The following is an 11,124-nucleotide window of genomic DNA, read 5'->3' as shown; positions in this document are numbered from 1 at the left end:
ATGTTTTTGGTTATCTCGAGGATACTGTTTCGTACAATATGTTTTTGTTATCTCGGGGATACTGTTTCGTACAATATGTTTTTGTTATCTCGGGGATACTGTTTCGTACACTATGTTTTTTGTTATCTCGGGGATACTGTTTCGTACAATATGTTTTTGTTATCTCGGGGATACTGTTTCGTACAATATGTTTTTGTTATCTCGGGGGTACTGTTTCGTACAATATGTTTTTGTTATCTCGGGGTACTGTTTCGCCTGATTATGTTAAATTATTCGTCCCATGAATTAGTAACATAACTACTTTCAGGTTTTCAAAAACGCATTTCCACCGTCGGTATAACATTAAAGTCTTGTGTGTCTTTTAGCGTCATAAGCCCTCAGAATTTTAAAGTCATTGAATCAAAACATATTAGGTATAGAAGAAATAGGATTGTATACTGATTGGTGAAAATGTTATTATACTTTGAGTAATAAACCAAAAACATATTTAAAACAATCTCATTTAGTAATCAGAAAAACTATTGAAATGAATGATTGCTTAAAGTTTCTCAGGTTAACCTAACACTCAACTTGCCCCCCCCCCCCAGTGGCACAACGGTATGTCTGCGGACTTACAACGCTAGAAACCAGGTTTCGATATGCGAAGTGGGCAGAGCACAGATAGCCCTTTGAGTAGCTTTGCGCATAACTACAAACGAACAAACACTCAACTCAAAGTACTCTTTATATTTGGGAAAGAGGTTTTTTCATTTTGGTTTTTAGTTGTTATATTTCGTCAATCTTATTAATTTATTACTTTATCAGTTATTTAATTTCGACTGCTCTTTCAGGACATAAAACCTGGATGAAATCAACTTTAAGTTGAAGTCCGAACAATTATCTATATAACGATGAAATCAATTTTGGATTAAGACTTTGAATATTAGTTCCGTAAATCTAAACGTACAGTTTAAATCAAACTAATATACTATCTATTCACTAAGCATTTAGTCTTATGTATGTATGTAAGTTTTTAGTCGTATAATTATTATGTATATTTTATGGACTGTATAATTTATTTCAAATTGATTCGAAGTATTCCTCTTACAAGTGATAAAAGTTAAACAATAAAACTGTTTTTACAATTTACTCTGAGACTTCATCATGTCACGCCTAAAGGTCCTTAGTTGAAAATCGAGAAAACTCTTATCCATAGTTTAACTTTTCACTATCTGATTTAGTCCATTAGTTTATGTTCTGGTTTCTTGGCAATGCTTAAACAGTATTGGCTAATACTCTTATCGTCAAATACACAAAGCTATGGAAAACGAGAGAAACAGCACAGCCTCCAATACATAGAAAACGGATATGAGCATCACGGATGGAAGCTTTCTCAAGAGCTTAATTCGAAAGTTCAATACACCTTTTGCTTCAAAGATGCCGAAAAGTACTTAAGGAAATAAACGTTACAGTTGAAACGCTAAGTCATGAATATGCATTATTTTAATTACTCTTTTGATAATTAAAGGACTTCTTATTAAAATGTCATTTTTATTTCATTACAACCGAAAACGTAATCAACATTCATGAATAAAAATCAACTTGTTTTTTGTCTTATGACCACAAAAGTGTAATTAGCCAGAAATATACATAACTGGCTAAATTCTCCTTTTATTAATTCAAGTTGCCTATTGAATAGACGCATCTTATGGTTCTCTTTTCCTCTAAAAATTTCGTATCAGATTTTTAGTAACCACGCCATAAATATTAGATTTTTAATGAAGCATTGTGTCACCTTTCGCCATTCATCCATGTTTAATCTAGCTTTGTGACATTTTGTGCAATTTTCTACATATCATACTACCTATTTGTCTGTCTATTTGCCTGTGTATTGATCTCTATGTTTACTTGAGTGCGTCTTTCTGTCCCTCTCGTGGTTATCAGAGCTTGTTATGGGTGGATAGTAGTATTATATTGTTCTCTTCACTTAGCATCAACTAATAAATTAATCCTTTGATACAAAAGTGGATTTGTTTACATTGTTAGAAAATTCAATAGGGATTTTTCACACGTCAAGGAATATTTGAGTAATAATTTCGAAGATTGGTAACCGGGTTTGGAAATGTATGGAATTAATGTTTGTCCACTAACTTCGAAGTAAAGATTATGAAAGGCAAACACTTTATGAAAACAAACTTTATTTACAGTATTTTTTTTCTTTCCTGTGGGAGATACCTGGGAAACTTTCTTTTCAAAGGCCGAACTTACAAAGCACATTCAGAATGCTTCATAACACGACGTTGAACATTCAAATCTTTACTTATGAAAGTGTTCCTGTGTAACAAAAAAGGTTTTTCTTGTTTCCTAAGTTACCTTGTTCATATCTGATTCGTATACAAACAGAGAAACTTGATGCTTTTGACTGCAGTTTGTTAACAATATTTACGGTTATTTTAAAATAGAAATACTTCCTTCAGAAATCTTATCGTACTACAATAAATGATACATAACTCCTAAATAAATAATACATATTTTAGCAACTATCGTTATTCTGCAAATGCCAAAGCTCTCTAGCTTTATCGAATAACTGTGGTAAAAATAGGATTAAATAAATCTCACCTATTTAACATTAGAAACATTAGACCTACAGATATGAAGATAAATATCATGATGAGCCTCCAGTGGCTCAGTTGTAAGTCTGAGAGCTTATGACGATAAGAATCGAGTTTCAATACCTGTGATGGTGGACAGAGCACAGATAGCCCATTGTGTAGCTTTGTGGTTAAAAACGCATAAACAAATAAACAAAATGCCGTACTCCCGTAGACTGTTAGACCATCGTTGTGAATAACGATTCAAACTAGTCTTAACATACAGACAACAATGCAAAAAGAATGTGTAACCAGGGCAATAAATGCTGTTATAGTTGTTTAAAATTTGATTTATCTTAAACAAATGAAATTATATTTTTACGAGTTCAAGAAACTACGATAAATCTTCTATTTGTATTGTTTTTTCTAAAGGTTTTGTTTTTATTTTCGAAAAGCTTTTAAGATCGGTTATTTAGGTACATTCAGTTTTTCTTTACGATCTGTCACCATCATCGGAACAGAAGAAAAAATAACACTGGTGTAAGGCAAAACTGGTTAAAAGCTGCTTTCTACTTTATTATTTAACGGTTTTTACACAAAAAAACATTTTGACACCTTCATAAATCTATCATACTAAAAGAACTAGTTTTTACATCTGGCATTTTTCCTCTCCACATCAAAGTTTCTAAGAAAGATAAATGGTAAAATAACACCCGACGACCTCGAGCTTGAGCTGCAAACGCCTGGACATCTCATACAGTTTCACACTGTAGGTTACGTTTTCCAGTTTAATCTAGACTTTTTACGTTGTGTAACATTATTCATTTATTATCAATAAAAACAAAAGAGCGTGTTGTTAATATTGTTGTTAAACTATGTACTGAAAGTATAAAATGAAATGTATAGACAACAAAACTGGAATGTTATTTGTTTATTTTTAATTTAGTCTCCTTTGATTAAAAAGGTTTGTTTGTTATTAAAAACGTTGGTGATGTAACAGAAAATACCTTAATTCAGAAACGATTTAAGTTTAAAATTGGATCGATGGCCAGGTGGTTAAGGCACTCGACTCGCAATCTGAGGGTTGCGGGTTCGAATCCCTGTCACACCAAACATGCTCGCCCTTTCAGCACGAGGGCTATCTGCGCTAGCCGTCCCTAATTTAGCAGTGTAAGACTAGAGGGAAGGCAGCTAGTCATCACCACCAACTCTTGGGCTACTCTTTTACCGACGAATAGTGGGATAGACCGTCACATTATAACGACCCACGGTAGCTTTGCACGAAATTCAAAAACAAACAAGCAAACAAACTTGCTAAAATATATCAACCTAATAACACGTTCGAAGCCGTGTACTTTCGCTACTTGCTATAATATGTACAATGCACATATAGTAGTAATAATTAAATATATGATTATAAAATAAGAATTTCAAATCATCACCACCACTCTTGACTATATAGGTTTTGACAATTTTTAGCCGCTGCATAGTGGCTCATAGAATGGCTCTGGGTTTTTGTTGTTGTTGTTGTTTTCAACCACAAACATTTGGCTCATAACTCCATCTCTTGGCGATTTGAGATCTAATTACAGCTGCGGCTATTGAAGATGCCCTCTTGTTTCAGCATGTCTTGTCTTTGAGCATTTCTGGATCTCATTTCATATACATGTTTCTAAGTAATCCAGACATAGCCTTCTAACGCTATTTTTCAAGGAAAGTTCATATCACGACATAACTGTAGCTAGTCAATGACAATAAGCAGAGCGAATATATCTCGATTTTTAATATTCAAGTGTGTTTTTTAAAGATAAGAAGAGCAGTCTCTCATGAAATATGTAAACGATCATAAATTTCACAAATTCAGTGAAGTCTACGAAATTATTATATTTGTATACGCGAACAAAGGTAATAGGTCGGGCGTTGACTAATAACCAGCATGCTGGACTTTTAACCTAAGTATTACTAGTTTGCCGTCAATTGTCGCAAAAACGAACTCCGCGATTTCGGACCGTGTATACGCTAATAAAATGACAGTCAAATTCTACTTTCCAAACAGACAAAAGCAGTCCAAGAGTTGGCGGATTGTGTTGTTCAACACCTGCCTTCTCGTAAATCTGCGATGATAGCTCTTGTTTTATCTTTAGGTGAAATTCTCAAACAAAAGAATGTCATATAGATATTACCACATGTTATTGCATCTTCGCATTACTTCGTGGATTCACTACGGCGGGATCTTTTGGTAAGCAGATTTCAGCTGCCAGAATAGAGTACTTTAATCCACAAGAATCCATTCTCGTCGTCTTATAATTTGAGAGTAAAAACTGATGACGTAATTCTGCAGTTTTACCTGTCCTACTATTCGATCTAATTCGATTAACAAGTATTAATAATAATGAGGAGAAGGCATTAATAACTTATACCATCTTCTTAATAATAATGAGGAGAAGGCATTAATAACTTATACCATCTTCAATACCCCATCCACACCTTCAACTTTATTTTTGATTAGACATTTTGTTTGTTTATTGTTTAGCGCAAATCTGCACAGTCAGCTATCTTTGCTTTGTCCACTGGTAGTATCAAAACCCGATTTTTAGTGTTATGAGCCTCCATACTTATCGCTATACTTATTCGTCAACTTCAGATTTTATTGTTTATGTGTGTTGTTTTTTTTTGTCGGTCTTAATCCCCCTTGTCAACTTTCTGTACAATGTTTTTCCTCGCGAAGAAAACATTGTTATATCCATATATTATATATATATATACTGCAACAATAAAGTTAGAAAAGTTCATTGGCTTCTTTTAAGCGCTTTTTTTACATTATTTACAATAAACTAGAGAGTCATGAATGTATCATCTGCTTTCTCGAACAGTACTAGATTTTAGATTCGGGCAGTTACTACGAAGGTGCAAATATAAGAGTTTTTTGAAGTTAAAATGTTTAAGTTGTTCATCGGAACGTTTAATATTTTTGTCTACAATTCTGATATTTTTGCACTTGACTAAACAGAGTAAATGCGGGTGAATAGAGAGACAGATAAGTATGATTAATCCAGGTAATTTTAGGTATAGTTAACACTGTTAAAGTGTTCGTACATGGTATCATTAATGTTAATTGAAGTCTTTACCCGAGAGATAGGTAATTGGGAGTCTGACATTTAAGAGATAATTTACAAACTACAATTCAGTCATGCCAAAATCTCTCTCTTTTATTAAGCATGCCCAAGAGGTCTAAACACAACGAATAAGCTTGATAATGAAGATTATACATTAATTTATTACACTAAGTGAGCTCGTAACTGCTAAAACATAGGTTATATATCACTGAGCAGTTTGGTTAACTAAAGCTGTGGAAGGAAAATACTAGACAATAAACTTACTTTTCTATATCTAGTAAATCATCCTCGAGTTGTAGATATGTATTGATTAATCATTCATATAAGTATATATTGACTAAAGTTCTTAGATACGCAGGTACAGCTAAGTAGTTAATAGTGAATTTGAAATTGTGGTGAAAATTAGTAGGCGGCGTGATTATTACGAACCTCGGATCCTGATAGCATGTTATCAAATTTTATCTTAATGCTAGATCGACTATATTCAAAATTTGAAGCCCACTTAAAAGTGAAAATTATATACTAAATTATTATATGTATATATATAGTAAAGTCAAATCCTTACATAGCAGGTCCTTTACATAGAGTTGTTTAACTTTTTGTTTGTTTGTATATAGTTAAGCACACAGCTATAAAATGGGCTAACTATGCAATGCCCACCACGAGATGTGGTTTCTAGCGTTATAAGTCCGTAGACATACCGCTGTGTGTTCAAAACAGAGAGATATTTAAAATATGTTTGTTATTATGAATAATGTTAAGTTAGCTCTGTTCATTACCAACTCCGCTTTTTAAAGTCCAAAAAAACTGACTAAGAATTTGGTTTTCGACAAGATAGAGCATTAACGGTATTTTTTTTTCCACACAACAGCGTATCTAAATTTCTATTACTATGACGAAACTCCACTATTTATTAAACGCTCTATGAAAGTTGTATTTTAAAGTTATTAGTGAATTCAGAGCTGACTAACACGATAGGTGAAACAATAGCGAGGTAGGTTGTTTAATGTTGATCATTACATGTGTCACTAATATAGCGAAATCGGTTGTTTAATGCTGGTCATTACCCTTGTCACTATTATAGCGAAGTGGGTTGTTTAATGTTGGTCATTACATGTGACACTAATATAACAAAGGGGTTGTTTAATGCTGGTAATTACACGTGACAGTAATATAGCGAAGTGGGTTGTTTAATTCTGGTCATTACCCGTGTCACTATTATAGCGAAGTGGGTTGTTAAATGCTGGTCATTACACAAGATACTAATATAATAAAGTGGTTTGTTTAATGCTGGTCATTACTCTTGTCACTATTATAGCGAAGTGGGTTGTTTAATGTTGGTCATTACATGTGACACTAATATAACAAAGGGGGTTGTTTAATGCTGGTAATTACACGTGATACTAACAAAGCGATGTGGGTTGTTTAATGCTGGTCATTACACAATACACTAATATAACGAAGTGGGTTGTTTAATGCTGGTCATTACACAAGATACTAATATAATAAAGTGGATTGTTTAATGCTGGTCATTACACAAGATCCACGAATATAACAAAGTGGGTTGTTTAATGCTGGTCATTACTCGTGTCACTATTATATCGAAGTGGGTTGTTTAACGCTGGTAATTACTCGTGTCACTATTATAGCGAAGTGGGTTGTTTAATGCTGGTCATTACACGTGACATTATTATAGCGAAGTGGGTTGTTTAACGCTGGTAATTACTCGTGTCACTATTATAGCGAAGTGGGTTGTTTAATGCTGGTCATTACACGTGACATTATTATAGCGAAGTGGGTTGTTTAACGCTGTTCATTACACAAGACACGAATATAACAAAGTGGGTTGTTTAATGCTGGTCATTACACACATGACACTAATATAACAAAGTGGGTTGTTTAATGCTGGTTATTACACACATGACACTAATATAACGAAGTGGGTTATTTAATGCTGGTCATTACCCGTGTCACTATTATAACTATAATATAACATTCAATTGAGCCTGACAAAACATGTGACAATCCACAAGGAAATCAGCCGTAAACTACATAGGAAGATAGTGTTTAAAAGGCGGATTAAAATAGATCATAGACGGATATTATAGAAGAGATTAAAATAGACCTGCTAATGTTAATCTTCAGGTTGTTGAAAGTGTAAAGTTTCTTTAACATATGGAGTCCTATCATCAATAGTGGTGAAAAGGTATTTCAAAACGGTAATTGTAGCCGTAGTTGAAGAAGAAACAGAAACAAAACTCATTCCTAAATGCAGATAGGGTATATCACAACTGCAATGAAATGTATATTTTATTAGGACTTATCTTCTCTAAATGTTTGTAGTTGATTGTTTTAAACAGGTGTTTTTTGGGAAGTTGCTGCAGTACGGTAATATGAACCATTTAGCAGGCTTTCTGTGAAACCACTTTCAGCTATTGTAATTTTTAGATAGATCTTTGGGTAAATATAGATGAGGTCTTACAAATCATCACCCAAGTCTTTCTATATCGATCGTCCAACACTAAAAGCCCCCAGTGGCATAGCGTTATGTCTGCGTACTTACAACGCTAGAAACCGGGTTTCGATACTCGTGGTCGGCAGAGCACAGATAGCTCATTGTGTAGCTTTGTGCTTAACTACAAACAGACATACCAACACTAAAATCCATTATACCAGTTTTTACAGAGGAGTAAGGTATGACACTGAGATTAAACGGAGGTGTTTTTATTTTTCAGAATTGTAGCATACATAAATTATATCTATCTCGAAAATTTAAACCAAAGTTGTCCGGAATGACTGTCACAAGAGTTATGGCAAGACTGACTCTTATTTATGAGCCAAAAGTGACAAGGAAACGTTATGAAAAATGTCAAGCAGGTTTGTTGTAGCTATTATTGTATCCTATATACATACTATTTATTGAATATTGTAGCAAGGTTTTATGAAACATACAGGTCATGTTTTCTTATCAAAGTCTTATCCAATGCCCATCATGTCAGTCATGAGAGTTGTAGTAAGGTTTTATGAAACATACAGGTCATGTTTTCTTATCAAAGTCTTATCCAATGCCCATCATGTCAGTCATGAGAGTTGTAGTAAAGTTTTTTGAAATATATGGGTCATGTTTTATTATTAAAGTCTTATCCAATGCCTATCATGTTAGTCCTAGTGTTTTAGTAAGGTTTTATGAAACACCAACAATACCAGCTATGTTTGATGTACTTAAAATTTTATCGAATCCAAATCCATGAGTAACGAATATTATATTGTGATTGTGTGCAAGGTCAGTAAATACAAACATTGATAAAACTGTATCAAAATATTTTTACATACTCAAAAATTAAGTTCGTTGATTTAAAACAACTAAATCTTTTCCAGAACTGACTTAAAATTATTTAAATAGTTGTTATCGAATCATTTATTCTTCAATTTTAAATGAATAAGAAAAGTAAGTAAAGACACTTCGGCACCACGGGCAATTATCGGTTAAGTTCCTATCGAGCTATATAGGTAATTATGGTTTATGATACACCTCCGATTTCTAATTCACAAACTCAGTTAAATAGAGTACGGTGTTTTTGTTATAGCGTAAGAGCACGGGTTCATTTGTTCCGTTTGACAAAGGAATAACAGATTAGTTCTATTAAACACGAATTTTATTTTTGGCTTTAAAATAGCAACCGAAAGAGAATTGCAATATTGAGGGATAATTTTGTGTGTGATGACAGTATTTCCGTCTTAGTATTTTACGATGCAGATTTTATGTTAAGCCTTTGGTTATTTGAGATATTTCTTTTTCAATGCGTTCGTGAATAATTAGTTTTCAAAACTCGTATCAAAATATCTATGTAATATGTTATCGGTAAAAGATATTAGAGTTTTTCTTTGATCAAGTACATTTTTAAGATTTATTAAGAGAAATAGAAAGGTAAAGTTACTCTTCTAAGAATAAATAGGGATAAAACGTTAAACAATGAAAGCTGGTGAAGCATTGAAACAAGTAGGCCTAATATCTATGATTATTATCAAGAATATTAAGCATACTTTTTGCAAGAACAACTGGCATTCTAATATAATGAATATCAAGGATATTAGGCTTAATATTTGTAATAACAACTGACACTCTAATATGATTATAATCGATAATATTAGGCCTGTTAATCACTTTGCTTGATGATTCATATTTGTCATTTCTCTGTGACGGCCATTTGAGTTGTCCCCTAGTGGGTCTGCAAGTATGCTTATTGACTTACAACGCTAATATTTGGGTTTGACTTTTACTCCTCGTGCTGCACAAAGAGCAGAAAACGTATTGTTTAGCTTGGCGCTTGTTACGTTTTTAGAATTTCAAATGGTCTGAAACCGAGCTAAATGCTACTTTAAATTTAGTAGTTAAAATGTACTTTGGATTTAGCAGTTAAGTAAAAGCCGATATATAGTCCGTTTATGATATTTGTCAACAAGATTGATACACACAGTTTTTTTTTAACACAAATATATTTTAATATACACCAACAATACGATTTACAATAACAGCTATTACAAATAGTTATTATAAACAATGATCTATATACAAAAGTTTCATAATTACAAGCAATATAAAGTCTTCTTTCTAGTCTGGAACTTCTTTGATATATTATCGAGAGCTCACGATGAGCGAGTTGATTACGAGTTGACCTAGGTATAATTCACTTCACTGGGAGCTAGCTAGCTTTGTCCTTCGTTATTCACCAACTACACACTCAGATTTTTTAACGGTGACGTTAGGTAATGTTTGCGTAAAAAATACTAATGTCCGATGAGATTCCACTGAAGTTAAATGATTTGTAATGTTCGAACTTTGTAAATGCTCCTGGTCAAATATCTGAAGTTTTCCGATTTATAAGCGTTATAACAATCACAGTTATAGTTCCCGAAGTTTATAGCACACTGATTATAGCAAACTAATTATAGATACTACTTCTGGCGAGTCACGTTGGTTATACTTATAGGCGTGTGAAGAGTTTCTCGAAATTTCAGTTTTATTTAACAATACGTACATACACACATTGTTGGTTCTTACGCTTGAGAATCTTCTACAATTTTGGAGAATAGGCGAGAGTTTCGCAATACATATCTAACAGTATAAGCTATGTAACAATAGAATTTCAACAAATCAAATCAGCCAACCAAAACCCAAACCGAAGAAGTCAGAAACATATAATACCAGCACAGAAGGGAGGAAGAGGTCTACTAGAACCTGATCTTCCCAGGTCGTAAAACGACCTAAATTCCGACCAGGCGTTAATTACGTTTTAAATGATAACTTGTAAATTATATTATCAAAAGAGTAGGATGTTAACTTCAATTTTAAAAGGATAGGGCGTTAACTATATTAACTGAGGGTCGCGGGTTCGAATCCCCGTCACACCAAACATGCTCGCCCTTTCAGCCGTGGG

This window comes from Limulus polyphemus, unplaced genomic scaffold (assembly GCF_000517525.1).
Source record: "Limulus polyphemus unplaced genomic scaffold, Limulus_polyphemus-2.1.2 Scaffold437, whole genome shotgun sequence".
In the NCBI taxonomy this organism is placed as follows: domain Eukaryota; kingdom Metazoa; phylum Arthropoda; class Merostomata; order Xiphosura; family Limulidae; genus Limulus; species Limulus polyphemus.
Note: the sequence above shows the minus strand (reverse complement) of the source record.